General features: G+C 42.3%; 1 protein-coding gene across 5 annotated transcripts in view; it reads left to right on the forward strand.

Moving 5' to 3' along the window:
- Positions 1-2,174: 2,174 nt before the first annotated feature.
- Positions 2,175-24,651, forward strand: part of dido1 (death inducer-obliterator 1) — a 42,184-nt gene continuing 19,707 nt past the window's right edge. For 4 of the 5 annotated variants that reach the window (XM_060910038.1, XM_060910042.1, XM_060910041.1 and 1 more), the window contains exons 1-2: positions 14,098-14,189; positions 23,539-23,623. The gene's annotated coding sequence lies outside the window, so the exon portion shown is untranslated. Of the gene's footprint in view, positions 2,597-14,097; positions 14,190-23,538; positions 23,624-24,651 lie in introns of those variants that run through there. The other variant, XM_060910040.1, reaches the window with a different exon arrangement.

Raw genomic sequence — 24,651 nt, forward strand, 5'->3', positions numbered from 1 at the left:
AGGAGTAGACGTAAAGAAAGTTGGTGAATTCAAGTACCTGGGGTCAACTGTGCAGGAAAATGGGGGCTGCGATAGTGAGGTGAGAAAGAGAGTGCAGGCAGGGTGAAGCAGTTGGAGAAGGATTTCAGGAGTCACTTGTGATAGGAAAGTCCCAGCAAAAGTGAAAGGTAAGATGTATAAGACAGTAGTGAGACCAGCTGTGATGTACGGATTGGAGACCGTACCCTTAACGAAAAGACAGGAGGCAAAGTTGGCAGTGGCGGAGTTGAGGATGTTAAGGTTTGCGATGGGAGTGACAAGGTTGGACAGGATAAGGAACAAGCACATGTGGAGAGCTTAGGAATTAAGCTAAGAGAGATGAGACTGAGATGGTATGGGCACATCCTGAGAAGAAATGCAGAGCATGTGGGAAGGAGAATGTTGAGGATGGAGCTGCCAGGCACAGGAAAACGACGAAGGCCAAAGAGGAGATACATGGATGTGGTGAGAGAGGACATGAAAGTGGCAGGTGTGGTAGAGAAGCATGCGGAAGACAGGGAGCAATGGAGATGAAAGATCCGCTGTGGCGAAATCGGCTAGTGGTTAGCACTGTTGCCTCACAGCAAGAAGGTCCTGGGTTTGAGCCCAGCGGCCAGCGAGGGCCTTTCTGTGTGGAGTTTGCATGTTCTGCGTGGGTTTCCCCGACAGTCCAAAGACATGCAGGTTAGGCTAATTGGTGGCTCTAAATTGAATGTGAATGGTCGTTTGTCTCTATGTGTCAGTCCTGCGATGACCTGGCAACTTGTCCAGGGTGTACCCCGCCTCTTGCCCATAGTCAGCTGGGAGAGGCTCCAGCTTGCCTGCGACCCTGTAGGACAAGATAAGATTCCCTATGTGAAAGAAACAAGCTTGATTTGATTAGATAGAACTTTATTGATCCCTTTGGGCAGGTTCCCTCAGGGAAATTAAAATTCCAGCAGCATCATTACAGGATAAACAGAGAATAGAAAATAGAGAAAAACTTCTAGATAAATTAAGTATTTACATATACAAATATTTAAAAAAAGAATAAGATATGGGGGGGCGGCACGGTGGTGTAGTGGTTAGCGCTGTCGCCTCACAACAAGAAGGTCTGGGTTCGAGCCCCGTGGCCGGCGAGGGCCTTTCTGTGTGGAGTTTGCATGTTCTCCCCGTGTCCGTGTGGGTTTCCTCCGGGTGCTCCGGTTTCTCCCACAGTCCAAAGACATGCAAGTTAGGTTAACTGGTGACTCTAAATTGACCGTAGGTGTGAATGTGAGTGTGAATGGTTGTCTGTGTCTATGTGTCAGCCCTGTGATGACCTGGCGACTTGTCCAGGGTGTACCCCGCCTTTCGCCCGTAGTCAGCTGGGATAGGCTCCAGCTTGCCTGCAACCCTGTAGAACAGGATAAAGCGGCTAGAGATAATGAGATGAGATGAGATGAGAATAAGATATGGGGGGAAAAAGCCAGCAGGAGAGGTATTGCACATTATATTGCATATAGAGCTCTCAGAATGGTTAATCATCACAATTTCAGATTACCTGGTTTATTAATGACAGCATCAAGTCAGATGCATTATGTTATGTTATCAAATTTCTGAAAGATTCAAAATTAGCTAAAAGAATAAAAGTTTTGGGCGGCACGGTGGTGTAGTGGTTAGCGCTGTCGCCTCACAGCAAGAAGGTCCGGGTTCGAGCCCCGTGGCCGGCGAGGGCCTTTCTGTGTGGAGTTTGCATGTTCTCCCCGTGTCCGCATGGGTTTCCTCCAGGTGCTCCGGTTTCCCCCACAGTCCAAAGACATGCAGGTTAGGTTAACTGGTGACTCTAAATTGACCGTAGGTGTGAATGTGAGTGTGAATGGTTGTCTGTGTCTATGTGTCAGCCCTGTGATGACCTGGCGACTTGTCCAGGGTGTACCCCGCCTTTCGCCCGTAGTCAGCTGGGATAGGCTCCAGCTTGCCTGCGACCCTGTAGAAGGATAAAGCGGCTAGAGATAATGAGATGAAAATTTTTTTTTCCCTCCCTGAGATCCCCTGTTCCACACTCCAGCCCAGTCGGTGGCGGTAATGCACCTTTAAGTTGGTTTGCCAACCGAAGAATAACAAAGAAGAAGAAGAGGCAGTGCCCCCTCGTGACTCCAGACCACTAGGTGGCGGTGTTGTGTCGCAAAACGAATTTTTTCCAACCGCCATTAAAATATATTTATATAAAAAACTACTATAAGTGAACGGCGAGGGTTCAGAAAATTCCAACGTTAAATTCTTCTAACTTGTAAGAGTATATTATTCGCAGTTTTACACCGATGAGAGTATAAACATTAGCCTGTCGGTTGTTATTACAGAGCTGGGTTTGTTATATATATATATTGCATTTAAGTGCATCATTAAATTCAGTAGCCACGAGGTGACCTGTTAGATTGTCTGAGTTCACGACCACCGCTGCGATGCCTGATTATAAACCAGGTGTATTTAGTCTGTTTTTATGTTTAATGTGGTTTTACAAACTGTATTTCTGGCGCTTTTGAGACTCGAGCTGGCGCAAGTGGACACTTCTGGACAAGGCCTAGTCCTGCGGCTTGGACTGTATTCTTCCTCACTTGTAAGTCGCTTTGGATAACAACACCTACCAAATAAATAAAAAAAAAAATCAACCGGATACATATAGACGTTTCTTTGGTGCTCTACCAAAGAGCTAACTTATCTAGATATCGTGGATGGATATAGAATTAAAAACCTGTCCACCAAATGAAGTAGTCCTTGAACCCCATTCTGGTTGATTATTCTTGCTCAGATGGAGTTATGTTGGACAGTACAACAACAACAACAAAAAAAAACATCTACAGTGGGTTTTTTTATAATTATTTTTTACTTGTACAAATAAACTGCAAGATACACATGATAAAAATATCCTTTAAGCCACCAGAGGTGTATTAGGTGTTAAGGAAAATTGAATTCTGGGCTGGAGTGCTTGTTTGTTTCTTCTTATTCGTTTGCAACCACGTGACCAAAACTCCTTGCGTCATTGACCGCCGCCATGTTGGAGGATATACAATACACAAATATGTATATATACTCTGTGTCTGAGATCACTATGGAATGAGTTTGCCATTTATCCTGTTCTATAGGGTCGCAGGCAAGCTGGAGCCTATCCCAGCTGACTACGGGCGAAAGGCGGGGTACACCCTGGACAAGCCACCAGGTCATCACAGGGCTGACACATATGCCGCTTTTCCACTACAAACGCGGCTGAGTCGGGCTGAGCCGTGCTGTGCTGAGTTGGGCTGAGTGGGGCTATTGGAGTTGCATTTCGACTACAACCGCGCTGAACTGTGCAGGCTGGAAGTGGGTGGACATATTGGGTGGAGTTAGCGAAAGTGGGTGGGCGTCACGTGATGTCGTTAAGCGGCGCAAACAGTGACATCAGTGATCTTTTAAGCGGTAGTCTCACGACCCGGATAGTAAACAATAAACATGGAGGACATGGAGTCGTTAGTGTTGCTGGTCTTGGTTCTGTGGCTTGTTGTCACCGACAACGCCAACAGATACTGGCAAGAGCGTATAGATGAGGCGAGGCGCATAAGGCTTCAGAAATTCTCGTAATTCGTAATTCTTCTTCTTCCGGGTTTACAGTGTTTACAGATCCCAGCGTGCTCACGGGGCGTGTGTGGGCATGTGAGGACACTCCTCCTCACCAATCAGTGCACAGGGGAGTGTCTGCTCACGCCCCCAGCCTCACTCAGCTTGGTTTGGCTCGCTTCAGCCCCACTCCAAAACTGTGCGAGTTTTGGGTGCTGAGTCGGGCTGAAGCGAGCTGAGTCGTGCTGTTCTGAGGTAGTCGAAACGCGAGCCGTGTCGGGCTGAAGTGAGCTGAAAAAGGGTAGTGGAAAAGGGCCAATAGACACAACAACCATTCACACTCACATTCACACCTACGGTCAATTTAGAGTCACCAGTTAACCTAACCTGCATGTCTTTGGACTGTGGGGGAAACCGGAGCACCCGGAGGAAACCAAATCAAAAGCCTCAAATTTGATTTAATAAAAGGCAGCGGCAAAGAAGAAAGTATTCAGCCTTGATTTAAAAGAACTGAAAGATGCAGCAGATACAAAATACTTTGTATGAAATGCGCTCAGTATAATATGGATTTATTATTTTGAAAACCCACCAGCCTCATAGCTGATCTGGCACATTTTAATTGTGCGACGTAAATAACAGCGTGACAGAGTAGTGTCCGAAAGCGTTTTTTCATTTTACTGATAAGCTCTCTATGTAGTCTAATCAATCAAGTCCTTCCCATGCCATGTGGCGCATAGGGCGGCGCCGATCTCCATTTCGGTAGCCCTCGGCCTCTCGCGTATTACATAGCTAGGGTTACAGTGAGGGGCTAGTCCTCTGGTAACCACGAGAGTTTGACTCCCCACTCGCATCTGTATTGCAGCGTGCCTTGCCAGACGGCAGTAGGTACCATTTTTATGACCCGACCATGAATAGAACTCTCAATCTCCTGATCGAGAGGCGGACACACTGCCACTAGTCGGTTACGGTCAATTTAGGAAACCTACGCGGAAATCAAATCAAAAGCCTCAAATTTGATTTAATAAAAGGCAGCGGCAAAGAAGAAAGTATTCAGCCTTGATTTAAAAGAACTGAAAGATGCAGCAGATACAAAATACTTTGTATGAAATACGCTCAGTATAATATGGATTTATTATTTTGAAAACCCACCAGCCTCATAGCTGATCTGGCACATTTTAATTGTGCGACGTAAATAACAGCACCACAGAGTAGTGTCCGAAAGCGTTTTTTCATTTTACTGATAAGCTCACTATGTAGTCCAATCAATCAAGTCCTTCCCACGCCATGTGGCGCATAGGGCGGCACTGATCTCCGTTTCGGTAGCCCTCGGCCTCTCGCCTATTACATAGCTAGGGTTACAGTGAGGGGCTAGTCCTCTGGTAATCACGAGAGTTTGACTCCCCACTTGCATCTGTATTGCAGTGTGCCTTGCCAGACGGCAGTAGGTACCATTTTTATGATGGTCTTTGGTATAGCCCGACCGTAAGTAGAACCCGCGATCTCCTGATCGAGAGGCCGACACGCTAACCACTAGGCCAACTCGTTGTTCCTCTATATAGTAATTCCCTATATAGTGAGTAAGGAGTCGTGAACAAGTGAGTGATTTCAGACACAGGGATATACAGTGATAAGAGTACAGACTGGAAGGTAAAGAGGAGTTACGTTTAGAAGCTTGTAGTCATTTCTCACATTTTATTTTAAAAACAATCATTCTGACTGCTTCAAAAGATAGGTTTCTAACAAACTATATAACATATTTAGTTATAAAAGAGCACTCACCGGGTGAGGAGGTTGCAGTATTTGAGGTAGGGGATTGACATGAATCTTGTTCGATTGACTCTGTGATCGTTTGGAAAGATTCTTCAATAATTTTGCATTTCTTTCTGTGCTCTGTAAGCCTAGCATTTCGAGCTACTGCTTTAGTATCATCTTTGATTTTATTGTGGCCCATATTCATACATGTCAACCTTTGGTCAATCAAACCTGTATAACCAACCTCCAAAATCCGTATTTCCCTTATAAAATCCGTATAAGATGCAAATTAAAATAATTTACCTAAAATTTGAATGATAATTAACAATGATATATCCCAGTTACTTTTTATTCAATATTAATAACAATAAACCTTCAGAATGAATACAAAGCTCCAATGTTTGACAAAAACACAGTGTTATCAGCGTAGTTACGAAGGAAATACTTCGTTGTTTGGAGACAGGTTTCACCGAGCGGCTATTATGCACGAGACTTCATATTAGCCACAAAGCCAGAAAAATCTGTTCGTAAAATTACGTTATAATGACCAAATACAATGAAAAGTATTTTTCCAGTCTCACCTGTGAAAGGTAATCCCATGTGATCTCGTTTGGACGGTAAACCTGTTGGTACATTTAAACGCAGCACATGAATGAGGCGTCTTTATTCTCGGGCGAGGATGACGTATGATTCTACGCAGAAGCCGGCGTCTATGACTTCACGGTTGGTGGGATTCTCGCAATGCGGTGTGCGCATGATCAAAAGTGGAACGAAGTCTTGCTACCACAAGATAACGCGCGATTTCATAAGACTCTTTACTGGCTGTCTGTGGTGTACAGTACATTTGTAAATGTTATGCGCTCTTTTATCATCGTGGGAATTGATTATAGCTCTAAATAAATATTGAAGTTTTTTTTTTTAAAGAATCCGTATAACTTTATTTATACACCCGTATACTACGTTTATTGAATCAAATCCGTATAAAATACGGACATTCCGTATAGGTTGACATGTATGCATATTTTGTTTTGGAACCCAGTCTGGATCCGTAAAATTGTAAAGATCGCCTGGTTTCCCTAATGGAAAGAAAAAGCAAAACAAAAGCAGTGTCTTCAAAAATTATATACAGCTCTTTTTAAAATGAAATGATCATAGAAGTCTTTGATTGTCGGCTCACGCACTCGATCATCTCAGCTTCGTCACGTTTGACAGCGGCGAATTTCTGCACGACCAGGTTATTAAACGATCCAATATTTCTTAAATATTGTGATCTTTCATTAATAACTAGTTCGTAGCACTTATTATTGATAAAACGTTCACTGCAGACTCGTGTGGTTTTTGCTTTCTCATCGCTTACGCTACGTTCACACTGCAAGGCTTAATGCTCAATTCCGATTTTTTTGTGAAATCCGATTTTTTTGTGAGGTCGTTCACATTAACAAATATATGCGACTTGTATGTGATCCTCAGTATGAACGAAAAGCGACCTAAAAGTGTTCCGCATGCGCATTGCAGGATACGACGACGTCACACGCAGTGAGCATGGCCAGTGTTTACGGAAGTAACCTAAAGTTTCCTGTGTATGACAGTAGCCAGCATGGAGTACCTGGCGATGATGCAGTTGTTGTTGCGATGGAGCCAGAACATGCACAATAGCCTGATGTTAAGGAGGAGGTTGAGAAGGAAGAGGGCAAGGGTTTTGGCTCAGGCGTTCTGCGGGGTAGTGACTGCAACCTCCGTTCAAAGGAACATCAAAGCCATGTTGTTGTAACTTTTTTTTTTTGAGAGACCCGCCGCCTACTTCAGCGCAGAATAGTGACGTTTGTGGCTTGTTGATGACGTGTAAGTCGGATGAATGCGACCTGGCGGTTCAGACTGAAGTCGCATATGAAAAGATCGGATAGGAATCGGACTTAGGACCACATATCCAAACGGCCTGGGTCGGATTTGAAAAAATCGGATCTGTGTCGTTCATATTGTCAATAAAAGATCGGATACAGGTCACATATGGGCGAAAAAATCGGATTTGAGTCACTTCAGCCTGCAGTGTGAACGTAGTGTTAGATCAGCCCGGTTTACGTTGGACAGCCGTTGAAGTCTACGCTCCGTAGACAACCCTTTTGTTTTTTCTCCTTGATTATTTATAATTGCTGGAATTCTAAAGAACTTATAAGTCCCCTTGTCTCAAATAGAGCTGTGTGTGCCCACATCCAATTACAGCACAAAGAGTCAGCATAGCGAAGAAACAAAAGGAATTTTTGAGCGCAACAACCTCTTGAGCATATCTTCTATAGTAAATGTGCGTCACATGAGTTTGTGTTTATCCTCCAACATGGCCCACTTCCGGTTCAAAGCCTCATGCATAATTAGCTATGACATCACGTGCAAACGAAGAATTACAGACCTAATCTTTTGGGGGGGGGACCCTGACTAATTTTTACCTGATTCAACTTTAGGGGGAACTCTTGTGTGTTTACATGCATAGATTTTGACCAAATGAAATGAATGCATTCTGATTACAGGTGCTAAGTATTAGAGACCCAATAGCGGAAAAAAAAAAAGGAGTAATTTTACCTAATTCACCTTTAAGCAGAACCCTTGTGTATTTACACTCTGTGTTTACATGCAAAGATTTTGACCAATTTGAAATAGTTCACTCTGATTACAGGTAAACTGTGTGTGTGGGAAATAAAAAGTCTGTGTAAAAATTCTGTTTACTGTTATACGCATGCGTTTGCACGTCTCAGTAAAACCTCATCCTCGTCTGATAATTAAACGGCCAGCGAGAAGTTTGTGACTACGGAAAAGTTGCTCAGCATTTCATATTTACTCGACAGCCCAGAACAAGGATGCTGTGGTTGTTGAAAATAACATCAAATGAACACATCCATTGGGATTAACTGCACTGGAAACCAACGTTTCATCAAAGATTTCACCCAGAGATGTTATGCATTTTAGTATTTCCTTTGGCACAAGAGCACATCGTTAACACACACGCGCATGCGCAGATTCTAAACGTGAAAGTAATCAGATTAAAAGTTTACATGGGTAGTATTCTTTTATTTAAAGGATTATTAATAAACGGATTACCCAGCTGAATTATTTGATAGAAATGTCTTTCTGGTTGTCCTGAAGAATTGTGTGTACATATATATATGTACACTACCGTTCAAAAGTTTGGGGTCACTTTGAAATGTCCTTATTTTTGAAAGAAAAGCACTGTTCTTTTCAGTGAAGATCACTTTAAACTAATCAGAAATCCACTCTATACATTGCTAATGTGGTAAATGACTATTCTAGCTGCAAATGTCTGGTTTTTGGTGCAATATCTCCATAGGTGTATAGAGGCCCATTTCCAGCAACTCTCACTCCAGTGTTCTAATGGTACAATGTGTTTGCTCATTGCCTCAGAAGGCTAATGGATGATTAGAAAACCCTTGTACAATCATGTTAGCACAGCTGAAAACAGTTGAGCTCTTTAGAGAAGCTATAAAACTGACCTTCCTTTGAGCAGATTGAGGCTACATCCACACGGCAACGAGATTTAAAAAAAAATATATCGCGTCCACATGGGCAACGGATCAGTAAAATATCAGGTACATATGGCAACGCAACGCTTGCTGAAAACGATGCAATACACATGCCACACCTCTAGGTGCGCTGTAAGACGGTCCCATCGGAGACACCAGAATAATAGAAGTAAGGACGCATGCGCATAAACTATTATGCGCGAGACTTCATATTAGCCACAGTCAGAAAAATCTGTTCGTAAAATTACGTTATAATGACCAAATACAATAAAAAGTATTTTTCCAGTCTCACCTGTGAAAGGTAATCCCATGTGATCTCGTTTGGACGGTAAACCTGTTGGTACAGTTAAACGCAGCACATGAATGAGGCATCTTTATTCTCCGCTTTGCCCCATCCAATATGGCGGCGAGGATGACGTATGATTCTACGCGGAAGGTGGCGTCTTTAATGGTCCGGAATAAATTGAATGCTACACGTTGATGGATTAATTTGTTCTTCTTCGCCCTTTTTGAGGAATGTATTGTAGGACTTAAACCAACATCTGAAGAGGTGAGATCGCTCCTTTTTTTTCCCCTATTTTTGCTGGCGGGATTGACTCTGCCCTAACTCACTCTCTCTCTCTCTCTCTCTCTCTCTCTCTCTCTCTCTCTCTCTCACACTCACTTTGCACCATTACACAATAAATATTCACAGTGAAAATATTTTTTAAGCGGGTTTCATGAACCAAGTTATAGGATTTGTTGACAACTCGCATCAAGTTCGTTACACTTCTACCCAGCGTGAAGCACGTGGTTGTGACGTCATCGTAAACAAATCCGTTCTACACATCCAGATGACTTCGCAACGGCGCCATTGCCAGATCTTTCCACTCTGGAACCCGTTCTCAAAAGATTTCGTTTTGGGGCACCCAAAACGCCGGTGCCGTGTGGACGCCAGGCCGAAACGATAAACAATTTTATCAGATTCACCTGAATCTGTTGCCGTGTGGACAGGGCCTGAGTTTCTGGAGCATCACATTTGTGGGGTCGATTAAATGCTCAAAATGGCCAGAAAAATGTCTTGACTATATTTTCTATTCGTTTTACAACTTATGGTGGTAAATAAGTGTGACTTTTCATGGAAAACACAAAATTGTCTGGGTGACCCCAAACCTTTGAACGGTAGTGTATAGGTGATCATATGGGGCCGAGTAAAATTAAGGATTAATTTTACGAGTGATTCGACTCGGGCAATTTCAAAACTTTGAAATCACGAGTGAAATTGATCCTTAATTTTACGAGGACCCGTACGATTACTTGTTTATAATGTATAGGGCCAAATCCATACTTTGGAAGCCATTCAAGTTCACAACATTTGTCATTCATGTTTTCTGAACCAATCAGGGCACAAGACTATCTTGCGATAACGGCGTTACGGTCGAAGGCCACCATACTACCAATATAACCGTGTGTGTGGAGTGTAGACTTATTCTGGGTAAAATAATACACAATCTACTTTCATGGGTCACAAGTTCGCTTTGCAGATTGCATGCAAATACACTATCTTGCATGTTTGAATCAGTTTCTACTGTAAAGCGTCTTTCATCATGACACGACACGAGGATTTTGAAAATGGTTTACAAAATTTCATTGGAACTTCTTTACAAAAGCCATTTTGTTGACAAAATTTGCTAAATTTTGTAACCGTAACCAAGCAACGAACTAGCTAATAGCATTTCAGAAATGCGCCCCGTGTTAAGGAAAAAAAGCCCTCCTTGATTGACCAATCAGAATTGAGTAATTTGGCTATCTATCTATCTATCTATCTATCTATCTATCTATCTATCTATCTATCTATCTATCTATGCAGTGCTTCACAAATTTATTAGACCTCCTGTCATAAAAGCAAGAAAACACAAATATTTTAGAAATCTCTCAAAAATTTGTTTAAAACAAAAAAGTTAATGGTTATTTATTAGGAAAATAACAAAATGAAACACCTAAATAGTTTTTCTTTATATATAATAAGCAAAAAACTTTATTTTGTATGGCCTCCTTTGGCCTTGATAACGGCTTGCATTCTTGCTGACATTGTTTTTACGTACTTTTCAACAGTCTCTTTTGCTATCGTGTTCCAGATAGTTTGTAACTGTTCCCAGAGACTTGCTTTGGATGAAACTTTTGTTTGATCTATTTTTGAATCCACTGATACCCCTTTTCCACCAAATCAGTTCCAGGGCTGGTTCGGGGCCGGTGCTGGTTCACAACTCGTTCAACTTGCGAGCCAGCTGAGAACCAGTTTGCTTTTCCATAGCTCGTGGTGCTAAGGGAAGTCACGTCATTATGTCACTGTATACGTCAGTTACGTCGCTACGTTTGCATAAACCTTGGCGCGAATATCGAAGCAAAAACAACACGGAAGAAGCAGCAGCAACAACAATAACAATAATAATAATAATGGATGACTTCGCGTTTGTACAGCTGCTGCTTCTCGTCGCTTAAAAATGGCGACCTTTCGCGGTCTTGTTATTGTTGTTGGTCTTAACAACTCCGCCCCCCCGCTGACGTAAGCGGTTCTTTCCTCTGGCCCAGCAGAGAGTTGGTGCTAGCCTGGAACCAGTTTTTCTGGCCCCAGAGTCAGTTCTTTGTCAGTGGAAACAGAAAACCCGGTTCCAAACTAAGCACTGGCCTCGAACCAGCCCTGGAACTGCTTTGGTGGAAAAGGGGCATAAATCCCAAATCTGTTCAATAGGATTCAAGTCGGGACTTTGACTTGGCCCATCCATCAGTTCCAGTACTCCAGATTCCCTTTTCTTGGTCAAATAGTCTCTGCACAGCTTTGCAGTGTGCTTAGGGTCATTATCTTCTTGGTATATGAACCCACAACCAATCAGTTTCAGTCCAGAAGGGATTCCATGATGCGCCAAGATGTTGTGGTAGACCTTCTTGTCCATGATACCATCGATTTTCACTAATTTGCCCATGCCATTTCCAGAAATTGAACCCCATACCATAACGGAACCTCCACTGTGTTTCACTGTGGGTGCAATACATCTAGCATCAAAACGTTCTCCAGCTTTTCTACGGACATAAACACGACGATGCTGACCAAAGAGTTCAAACTTGGACTCATCCGTCCAGAGTACCTTCTTCCAGTCATTTGCAGTCCAGTGTTTATGCTCCCTGGCAAATCTGAGACGTTTCTGGATGTTTGCAGTCCTCAATAATGGCTTCTTAGCAGCTATTCTTTCCTGTAAGCCTTGTTCCCGCAGTCGTCTGCTTATGGTCATTCTGGAGACTTTTTCGGACTCTGATCTAGACCTATTCATCTCCGCCTGAAGATCAGCAGAGCTCTTCCTTCTGTCTCTAGTACTTAAAATCTTGAGGTGCCCGACATCTGCTTCAGTCAGCTTTTGTTTTCTGCCTCTTCCTTTGCGCATTTTGTAGGTACCAGTCTCGCCACTGGAATCCAAAGCATACCTGACCACACTGTGCGAACACTTACACTACGTTCACACTGCAAGGCTTAATGCTCAATTCCGATTTTTTTGTGAAATCCGATTTTTTTTGTGAGGTCGTTCACATTAACAAATATATGCGACTTGTATGTGATCCTCAGTATGAACGAAAAGCGACCTAAAAGTGTTCCACATGCGCATTGCAGGATACGACGACGTCACACGCAGTGAGCATGGCCAGTGTTTACGGAAGTAACCTAAAGTTTCCTGTGTATGACAGTAGCCAGCATGGAGTACCTGGCGATGATGCAGTTGTTGTTGCGACGGAGCCAGAACATGCACAATAGCCTGATGTTAAGGAGGAGGTTGAGAAGGAAGAGGGCAAGGGTTTTGGCTCAGGCGTTCTGCGGGGTAGTGACTGCAACCTCCGTTCAAAGGAACGTGTGGGTGCGGAGTCACATTGATGTCATGCGCCATGTTGTTGTAACTTTTTTTGAGAGACCCGCCGCCTACTTCAGCGCAGAATAGTGACGTTTGTGGCTTGTTGATGACGTGTAAGTCGGATGAATGCGACCTGGCGGTTCAGACTGAAGTCACATATGAAAAGATCGGATAGGAATCGGAATTAGGACCACATATCCAAACGGCCTGGGTCGGATTTGAAAAAATCGGATCTGTGTCGTTCATATTGTCAATAAAAGATCGGATACAGGTCACATATGGGCGAAAAAATCGGATTTGAGTCACTTCAGCCTGCAGTGTGAACGTAGTGTATATGTCTTGCTCTATTTGTCTCAAAGACCATCCAGCATCACGGAGTGCTTTAATGCGCACTCTTTCCTTTTCAGTCAGTTCTCTGCGTTTTGCCATTTTGAACAGAAGTGAGGAATTTCAAACTAAATTCACAGTTTTTATACCCAAATGTGAGCTGACAACCAGGACATCTTTGACAAGTCAGAAATTAATCAAGCATAATATTTGAAAATTGAAACTAATTTTTCTACTTAGGAATGCAAGTAACTATAATTTGGCATTGTAATAAAAATAACACTGTACTTTGCTATTTAAAAAAAACAGTAAATTAAAAAAAATTCAGATAACAAGACTAATTTTATTTTAGCATTAAAAATGTCATTTCAGGGCGGCACGGTGGTGTAGTGGTTAGCGCTGTCGCCTCACAGCAAGAAGGTCCGGGTTCGAGCCCCGTGGCCGGCGAGGGCCTTTCTGTGTGGAGTTTGCATGTTCTCCCCGTGTCCGCGTGGGTTTCCTCCGGGTGCTCCGGTTTCCCCCACAGTCCAAAGACATGCAGGTTAGGTTAACTGGTGACTCTAAATTGACCGTAGGTGTGAATGTGAGTGTGAATGGTTGTCTGTGTCAGTCCTGTGATGACCTGGCGACTTGTCCAGGGTGTACCCCACCTTTCGCCCGTAGTCAGCTGGGATAGGCTCCAGCTTGCCTGCAACCCTGTAGAAGGATAAAGCGGCTAGAGATAATGAGATGAGATGAGATGAATGTCATTTCAGTTCAAGAATATGCACGTACTGGTGGATTAACCATTTCAGAAACATAAACTATTTTGGTGATCACCATTACTGTATATTTATGGTTGCTGTGGCATAAACCTTAAATCAGGTGGTGGTCTAATAAATTTGTTAAGCACTCTCTATATATGACAATTTATTTTTAAATTCAATTTTAACAAGGTCTGTTTGTCAGATTATTAAACAACGTAAATTCCGGTCGCTGGAGGTGTAATTCTTTGCCAATCCTGCGGTGGCGCTGTAGCCTGCAGCTTCACCACGACAGGCATGCGCGCGCGACACATATCGCCAGCGAGAAGAGAAAATGGAGGAAGTCGTGTTGCGCTGACCGCGTTGCAGACATACTAAATTCCTAAGTGAGTATGCATCACTGGACGTTTACGATCATTGCTAAATGCATGACAAAAAAAATTAGATATATTTACAACAGCAGGTTTAATCGGTTAGCATCAAATTTGTGTAATTAAGCCACGCGCGAGCCGAGCCTCGTCACCGATAATGGCGTCACGGTCGAAGGCCACCATACTACCAATATAACCGGGTGTGTGGAGTGTAGACTTATTCTGGGTAAAATAATGCACAATTTACTTTCATGGGATACGAGTTCGCTTTGCAGATTGCATGCAAATACATGGAAGTGACCGTGAACACGAACGCGGGGTCTTGCTTGTGTGTGTGTCACTATGGTGATTAGCTAACGAAGCTAACGGAGGCTAAAACTAGCATGGTGTTTGAGCGCGTGCCTCGCGTAGAGTTTGGGGGAAAAATGTGAACTAAAACACGTTTAAGTGAATATTTTCTGTCTGAGGAGAGGTAATGTACATTTTAGTGGTTTTGTGAGTGAATGAATGTTTTGTAAATTTATCTACGTGTATCGAATGTTTGTTTAAACACTTTAGGATGCAATGCGCATGCGCGTTGACTCGTTAGCGCGTCCCTTAACAAAAGACGTCTGTTAATGACCGCGGCATTGAGTTATTACAACGGTTTGAGTATTTGTTCGTAGTGAATAATGACCTGTTATTACAATACGTCGAGTTTTAATCTTTTTAAGACGATAAGCTGTGTGTTTAGTTCGTTAGCATGGCTGTGTGTTGAGCTGGTTAACGGGTTCATGCTGCCTTCAAGCGCTCCTCGGATTGTACGAGTCGGTTTTAGTTCATTAGTCTCTTCTGGTTCGGTTTCCTCTGACTGCGTTTATTGAAAACAAAACGGGCCACACAAGCTGCTGTATGTGGCTTAGTGATTACTGAAAATAAGCTGTAACGTTATTTATTAAAAACGCACCATCTATTGGTGGTTTTGCCCATCTTTGGGTGTTTTACACTCAGGGCTAAACCACTGGATACCTCGCTCCATCATTGAGTGTTTTGTTTTTGTTTTATGTCTTTATTCACTAGATTAAAAATACATATCAAGTGTAACAATATAAATAAATGCCTAAATGTAAACCCGATCTAAAAACCTACATTGACTTGTACTTAAATTAATCTATGAAAAAAAAAACTTCCTAAAACACACTGTGCTTATTCTAGGCATTAACGCTGGATCTGTTCCTTAGACGCACAGAAGATTCCTTTACCTTAAAGTGCATATTGCGGGTAAATTCAGGAGCAAGATCAATGTAATTCTCCTATTTTTATATTAAACTTTGGTCAAATATCGGTCACATTTTGCAAAAAAAAATTACCTTGCGCAATACCAGAAAAATTCAGTTGAAATCGAGCCATTTGAGGCGAATTGGTCCGCCTCTGACAAAACTTTGCATTTGGATTTCCTGGCAAACATTTGCCGCTTTTCCACTACCAACGCGGCTGAGCCGTGCCGTGCTGAGCGGGGCTGTTGGAGTTGCATTTTGACTACAACCGCGCTGAACCGTGCTGGCTGGAAGTGGGTGGACACATTGGGTGGAGTTAGCGAAAGTGGGTGGAAGTCACGTGATGTCGTTAGGCGGCGCAAACAGTGACATCAGTGATCTTTTAAGCGGTAGTCTCACGACCCGGATAGTAAACAATAAAAATGGAGGACATGAAGTCGTTAGTGTTGCTGGTCTTGGTGCTGTGGCTTGTCACTGACAACTCCAACAGATACTGGCAAGAGCGTATAGATGAGGCGAGGCGCATAAGGCTTCAGAAATTCTCGTAATTCTTCTTCCGGGTTTACGGTGTTTACAGATCCCAGCGTGCTCGCAGGGCGTGTGAGGACACTCCTCCTCACCAGTCAGTGCACAGGGGAGTGTCTGCTCATGCTCCTAGCCCCACTCGGCTCGGTTTGGCTCGCTTCAGCCCCACTTCAAAACCGTGCGAGTTTTGGGTGCTAAGCAGGGCTGAAGCAGGGCTGAAGCGAGCTGAGTCGTGCTGCTCTGAGGTAGTCGAAACGCGAGCCGTGTCGGGCTGAAGTGAGCTGGAAAAGGGCCAATTGATTTCCGTGACGTCGCATGCAGGACACCTCTTTCTGAATCCTACATCAGTGCTGGTTTGTTTATGAGAAAATGACCTGGTGGTTTTCTGCAAATTTCTTCAACGTTATCGCGTAATTATCAAAATGGGTAACAGATGTATTGTAGGAGGGTGTAGCAACACCAATCTTGATGGGATTAGTACTCATCGTTTCTCAAAAGACCGGACAATGAGAGAGAAATGGGAGCGCTTGGTCTACACAGGCTGTGCACTGAAACTGTGCAAAGCTCGCGCAGCCTGCCGGCGCTTCCGCAGGTAACGTCACGAATCTGGCTCCAGACTCCCTTGGGATTTTTCCAGATGCGTTTTATTTTATTTTTTCTGCTGTAGACAGATGGCCTTGTGTAAAATTACCCTTCTGGATGAGTGTGTAAAGAGACGTACTTTCATATAAAAAACAAAACAGAAATTTGTCCAGGATATGCACTTTAAGCCAGTATCTCACTGGGCTGCGACAAATTGCAAACGCCATTCGCGAGAGAGTTTCAAAAGTGTCTTGAAACATCCGCTGGGCTTCTCAGTTTCCTCGCATGAGTCGCAAAGTGTCGCTCCTTTGTCGCTGAAATCTTGAACATGTTCAAAAAATTCGTGCGACAAAATTTCTCTCAAAATGGCCGCAAATGCGTCGCTGGCGTCGCAAAGCCGTCACGAACCCTTCTCAAGTCAGTTTCCGTGAAGTGAGATACTGGCTGAAGTGCAAGAACTGAATTTACATATTTTATCGCAATTGCGTCTCCAACTAGTTGCAGGCTGTCGCAGCCCATTGAGATACTGGCTTTAGGCAGCAAGCTGAATAGTGGATGATCTGTAACGTGAAACTTATTAAACAGTCGGTGGTCACAGTTTTCAAGGAGACCTTGATAAAAATATCGAAATGAGTTGAAGTATATCGTCGTGTAAAACATCTAGTTAATAGTAAGATCAGACTGACTAGCAGCAATCACTGGTAGACCGTAAAGTAATTTAAAACCAATGGCATTAAAAAGGTGATCTATTTCCAATTGCAAGTATCTTTTCTTATGAAGGCTTCTAATCATAAATAGACACTTATTGGCTTCATAGAGCTTAGTTTTAATGTGCAAACTAAATTTGCAGTTTGCCTGCAAAGTTACCCCTAATATAGTTATACTGTCGTGTTGCTTTGTTATATATTGCAGGATACATGTTATTGTCACCCATCTTGCGCATAATCAACTCTTTATATTTGTGTATTACAGTTCATGCCATTTTCTATTGTCCAGTCCATGAATTGCTTAAGCGCATCTGGAGATCTCATCTCATTATCTCTAGCCGCTTTGTCCTGTTCTACAGGGTCGCAGGCAAGCTGGAGCCTATCCCAGCTGACTACGGGCGAAAGGCGGGGTACACCCTGGACAAGTCGCCAGGTCATCACATGGCTGACACATAGACACAGACAACCATTCACACTCACATTCACACCTACGCTCAATTTAGAGTCACCAGTTAACCTAACCTGCATGTCTTTGGACTGTGGGGGAAACCGGAGCACCCGGAGGAAACCCATGCGGACACGGGGAGAACATGCAAACTCCGCACAGAAAGGCCCTCGCCGGCAACGGGGCTTGACCCCGGACCTTCTTGCTGTGAGGCGACAGCGCTAACCACTACACCACCGTGCCGCCCGCATCTGGAGATTGATTAGGCAAATCTCTAGAAACAGTAACTAGAATGGTAGTCATCCGCATACTTGGTGCAAAATGGTGTCCAACTAACTCTAGATCATTCAAAAACAAATTAAACAGATAATGGCCATTAACACTGCCCTGTGTTGTTCCTCTGTTCACTATTTTCCAATCGCACACAATTTCATTGCACACTACCCTTTGTTTTCTGTCTTCTAAAAAACTTAAATACCAGTTAACCATGAACGGATTAAGAGGGCTGACCCATAACTTATCTGCGAGTATGCTATGCTTGACACAGTTGAACTGTTTGATCATAATTTTGCCTTCTAGTTAGGGATGCAACGTTTTTGATTGTATTCATACCGTTCGGTACGCCCAGCACGGTTCGGTACGCGTAGGCGAACCGCGGTATTTCGGTAAGCGCGACATTTAAACTTTAATTTTTAATACAAAGTCATTGCTCATGTATTCTGTGTAGCGTACAATACACAAGAGTGCTTAGAACCCCGGGGAAGCGGTTTCTCCCTTTAAGCCCTGCCCACAAAGAAACGAGCCGATCAGATTTTCAGAATTTTCCCTTGAGCCTATCAGCACTCCGAAACAGACGCCGGGGAAGTAAAAGAGGAATGCGTGTGTTCTAGTAGCACTTAGAATCATGGCGAGTGGACAAGAAGACGAGAGATTAAACTTTGAAGAGGCACCATCTTCGTTCAAATCCACAGTGTGGAGTCATTTTGGCTTCAGTGTTAAGTATGACGAACAAGGCACAAAGACAGTCAGCAAGCAAAACACGGTCTGCAAAAACTGTTTTGCAACGCTTGGCTACTCATCAGGTAACACGTCTAACTGTCTAGTGAGAGTTTTCTCTACTGCAGGTGATATTGTGAACGCAAGCCGTTCCCGTCTTTGCTCAGAGAATGTTGACATGCTGATCTTTTTACAGAAGAACATGGAAATAAAGGACTAGGGCATTCTTCATGGGATATTCACTTGATGTTGCACTTTTTTTGGAAAATGTACATTTTTATTTGACAAGTGGTTGGCCACAGTCTGTGATAGTTTCATTTATGTGTTTTTTTTTTTTTGTCTTAAGTTGTGTGGGTGACAGTATTCAGGTGACTTTACTACATTGCTGCCCTTTACTGTATTTTATGTTTATTACCTATTTATGAGGGCAAGTATGATAAGGAACTCCATGTTTATAATAAAACCCCTTTGATTTCATCAATGCCTTTAATTGACATTTTACACTTAATATTGTGCCTTGTTTTTCAAATAGAAAAAGCAAAAAAAAAAAACTACTGCATGTTAGAGCAGAGACAATATTGACATACTGAAACCGTGGCCCGTGAACCGAACCGTGGTCACACTGTACCTTTGCGTCCCTACTTCTAGTACACCAAGAACAGCGATTTTACCAGCTTTGAGTTAAGGATCAGAAATTGTATCGCCATATATTGATTGGTGGCCATTTTGCCGTGACCATTAACATGCTGAATATCTTATTTTCTTCAAGTGGTTTCACCCCGTCGGTGAACTAAACCAAGTTTGATTGTAATTTTACCTTCTCAGAGACCAGTAACAGTAATTTACGGGAGTTTTTAGAATTAAATATCACAAACATCGATTGCCGTGACCATGAACATCTGACCACAAGAAGCCAGAGCTGTGTTTCTGTAAGTAAATACCATTAAAAAAAAAGTCAAATTATTAAAACATGGAAATGGATGTTTTATTTATTTTAGGACATTTTACAGAAGTCAAATGAAAAATCCAGTCAAAAACCTCAAGTTGAATCTTTGCTTTAAAAAAAAAAAAAGCTCTGCTGTCTTTAAATCCAGAATGATTAATCATAGACACGTGCGAGTAAAGTTGATGAAACGTTTAAGATGGGGTAATACACTAGGGGCTAAACGACCAAAGGGCTAAAACACCAGATAGATTTGGATAACCTTTGTCATTTAGTATGCAACAAGTGTACACAACGAAATTTCGTTGCAATTTGGCTCAGCACAGAATTAAATATGAAAAGTAAATTTTAAATTATGCAGCAGCAAAAATATTATAAAGTGCAATAGTATAAAGTGACCTGTGGAATTAGGAATTGTTCCAGTATAAATCGAAGTTTGGATTTGGAGTTCAGCAGTCTGGTGACCTGGGGGGAAGCTGGTACGGAACCTGGTGGTCCTGCACCGAATGCTGTGGAACCTCTTGCCAGAGGAGAGAACAGTCCATAGTGAGGGGTCACTGATGATGTTTCTGGCTCAGGACATGCAGCGCCTAGGTGCGATGTCCTGAATGGAGGGAAGAGAAGTCCCAATGATTTTCTCTGCTGTCCTCACATCCTTCCAGTCAGAGGCACTGCAGCCTCCACACCACACAGAGATGCAGCTGGTCAGAACGCTCTCTATGGTGCTTCTGTAGAATGTAGTGAGGATGGGCGAGGGTAGGTGGCCTATCCTCATCCTATGCAGGAAGTGTAGACACTGCTATGCCTTCTTGACCAGATACCCCATTGATGATCATAATTCTAATTTGGATGAAAGTACAAAAACAAAACTGTTTTAAAAATAATTTCCGATGGTCCTGTTTGGTCCGGATCTTAGATGTCAAAGGTTTCCGATAGCACACGAACAGACATGGGCCTAGTTAAATGACCCACAATAGTTATAGAATAAACCAATAAGTAACCTATGCGCTTTCAGTGATGTCCCATCAGGACGACCTTGTTTTCTTTTTCAGAGCGAGTTCATTTTCATATTCTGCTTAAAGGGGTACCAAATATAATATATACAGTTGCTGATGTGACAAAGTAACATATTCTTAAGTATTCTATCAAATTTGTATACTAGAAAACAACGAAATATCTTGGTAATTGTAAATATAATACTTTATACGCTAAACCGCGCAAGAGTCGCCATTTTTAAGACCGTGACGTCAGCGCTACCCACTGCACTAGCAGAACTCTCCGAAATAGAGGAGATAAGCGTGTAATCATGGCGTCGGGCGCATCAAGTGAAAGCGACAGCTCTGTCGAATCATACGAAGAGATCCCGCAAGACACACTGCAAGCAGGCTATGGCTTAGAAGGGTACCAGTTTGAACCTAGGAGAGGTACTATGTAGTGGAAATTCATTGTCTAACTGTTAAAGCTATTTTAAGTTGGTTTCTTAAGACAAGGATTTTTTAAGATGTTACCTTGTTGACAGTTTCGGCGAGAATCTTCCGCCTTCTTCAAAACAGTCACCAGATGTCGAGTGGTGACGTGCCTTATCAGCTGATGTTACGCTACGGAGGCGTGAACGTCCCGCCCAATTTGACAGGTAGTTCACGCCTCCTGCTGTCAGGTCGCTCCCCCAGGACACATCTGGTGACTGTTTTGAAGAAGGCAGAAGATTCTCGCCGAAACTGTCAACAAGGTAACATCTTAAAAAATCCTTGTCTTAAGAAACGAACTTAAAATAGCTAGGAGAGGTACTCTCGACTCCGGTGATGAAATAAGAGAAGAAAGCTCGGATGACGGCGGGGATGAGACTGATGCTGACCATGGGCGTGGCGAGCGTGGGGCAGAGCGTCTGCGTGCAGGTGACACGGCGTGGTGCTCGTGCGGAAAATGTAACGTGGAGTTGCTCACGAGTCCAGCAGAATTTATTTGCTGCAATGAGATAGGCGCCACCCGTGGACTTGCGAAATCGTCGCAAGAGGCAGAAACGGGTATTTCACACGTGCTATTCCCAACCTCAATGAGCCAACACAACTGGGCACATACATACGTCATGAGTGTTACGCAGAGAAAATGAACGTGCATTCTGATTGGATAAAATTAATATCATGGCGGGCTGTTCAAACTGCGGAAATAGTTTGCTCGAGCTACTTTCAAAACACTATAACTTTCCAACCTTAGAACAAAAAACTTTTGTAAGTCTTGAATAAGGTTAGTCAATGTGTGTTTTATTGTTATATTTACTCTATATATTGCCCTCTGTTCCCCTTTAAAATGCCACAATGTGTGTTTCAGTGGTCTCTCTGGGCAAAGTCGCGTATTTCTTAAATGCTTCTGCTGTATTTTGAAGTTGTTAGTTTTCTGGTCGTTCAGGAAGGAATAAAACATGACCGCAGAGTTCCGTCATAGGAAAATAATTAACAACCCAAGACTTGATTGTTTTCCTATGAAAGCCTGACCGGTGTCTTGTATTCCTTTTATACCACATCAATTTGCCAATGAATCAAGTTTTGTTTGTGAAAAAATGACACCTTGCTTGTTAAACTGATTACGTTTACAGTTAATGTTATAAAATGTCCACGGGACAAGTCGGATCCTGAAACAAGTTGGTGTAATGGTTATAAACTGACCATCACTAGCATCTTTCGTTCCTTTGTCTTGATGCAAAAATATATGAATAGACTTGTAATGTCATTTGTTTCTGGTGATGGACAAGATGGCTGCCGAGGTGTTCTGTTGGTGCCTTGTTTTCAGCCTGGGGTTTTTTAAATAAGTGTTAAGTATATAAAATCTCTCTCTACGCAAAGTCCTTTATCTGGAAAACTTTCCCCAGGGCAGAACAGCTCATAAGTCCCTCTGGGTTAGCAGTAACAATTTACAGCTAATGCTACTGTCAGAGCTGCTGCTGTACAGCATTAATCAATGCCTGACCAATCAGATTTAAGAATTCAGCAGCACTGTGATCTGGCTTTTATTATGCCACATATTCCATTGAGATTTTAAAATTCTTCAGGAAGATAATTAATAGTAATCCACCACTTCAGTGGGGTCCTATTTTGGTCTTCCACATAAATGTGGGTTAAGTCAAAAATATTTAACTGATCTTAAAGCATTGACTTGGTGATTGTAGAGTTGTAGGTATCTGTTGCATTCCTTCTTTATCTCTGTGTGAAGAACACGACCTGCTGTTCTGTTCCGACAGCTGTGGATGGGGGTAGAGCAAAGGAGAATGACCTGTAGAAGCCACAGTAGTCATTCTTGCCAAGTTCATTCATCCAGCCTGAATTTATTAGTTGGTTTACAAATAAACGAACAGATGTAATTGTCATGAATATGTTGGTTTTATACGTGGACTGTTTGTGGTTATTTGGCTGGAGACCTTTTAAGTATATTTTAGCATATCAAATCGTCGATGTATTCCATTTACCATCACGCTGTATTCAGTGACATCACTGTCATGAGTTTTGCACTGAAGCCTGTATCAGATTTACAATGGATTTAACTTGATTGTTGGCAATAGATATTAATGCAAAGCAGTTAAATGAGGTTTTGATTTCCAGTGTCTGTTGTATGTTGAATTGCACTTGATCTGTAAAAGGAAAAGATTGATTTCCAGTTTGTTGAGACAAGTCCAAATGAAACTGGTCGAGTTCAGGGGGTGATTAGTCCAGCGCCTTGTTCTATCGCGTCTCTCGAGTCAAATTTAACACAGCTGATCAGGTGGATAAACATGTCGGAGCATCTGAAGAACAGTGATGGATTAGAGTTCGAATAAAGTTTTTCAAGTGATTAACTCTCCAAATGCTTATCACTTTACAAATGTGTGTTTGTAGCTTTTAAGAAGTGTGGTTGAGTTTTATCATGTTTTTCTTCTTAGATTTCTCGTTGTGATGTGACCGGATCAGGAACCGCTTGTAATTAAACGCTATTCCCAGTTCAGAGCCTGAAAGGCACCCAAACAGGTACAGTACTCCATTCCTGTTTCTGGGTTTCCCATTTTATAATGTAACGAGTGTGGATTAAAAGCCTTTGATATAAATGAGTGTTTTATTTTTACGGTCAGATTGAGAGTGCCTGCTAATGTAGTTTTTTTTTTTTTTTTTTTTTTAATATAAACCCCCCCTTTCTCATGACCACACCTGAGCTTTACGTTCAGATGAAGTATGATTATTTTAAGTTTTATTCAAGCATCTATTTATACATGCACCTAAAATATCAGTAGTGGAATATATGTGGACTAAATACAACAGATCTCAATATAGACACTTGTGCTCTACAATTAAAGAAAGACTTGACCTTGATATGAAGGCCTTTAGTAGTAATTCATAGCTTGTTTGGCTATTTTTGCAACAGCATTAAAAATGACGGTTTGTTTTAATTTGTGGTGTCACATGGGAACGTGGACATTGATCAGAGACATTCCTTTTTAAGTGTTGGCTTTTGTTCACAATCGTTTACTTAATTTGCTATACAATATATAACATGCTTTTGTTCATTTGTGCACATTTTGTATAACCCCTTGAGGTGGAAAAGTGATTTGATCATTCACTGCAAGAAATTTAGCGAATTAAACTGATCACATTTTTGCATGACACGTTACCACGTTTATTGTAGCAGAAGCTGGTACACGTCTCATGTGCCTCATGTTTTAAGAAATATAACATTTTAATTAGCAAACGAGCATCAGATTTTCAAGCAGGGTTACGTTTGTCTCATCATAGACAGCTTGGATGAAGAGTGGCCACATACTAGCACAGCTAGTTTAACATACCTTAATGTAGCCTTCATGCAATATGGTATGTGTATGTGGATTCTTTGAGTCAGAAGGAGTTCTGCGTTATTGTGGACTGTTCCACGTTCATTCATATATATTATTTTTTTTTATTTATTTTTTTTTTTTACAGGTACTTGATATCTTGTAGGGCCCTTAAGTCTTTGGGTGTTCTGTCAAATAACTTGCAGAACTGTTCCCTTCTAAGTAAATCAATTA

This window comes from Neoarius graeffei, chromosome 26 (assembly GCF_027579695.1).
Source record: "Neoarius graeffei isolate fNeoGra1 chromosome 26, fNeoGra1.pri, whole genome shotgun sequence".
Taxonomy (NCBI): Eukaryota; Metazoa; Chordata; class Actinopteri; order Siluriformes; family Ariidae; genus Neoarius; species Neoarius graeffei.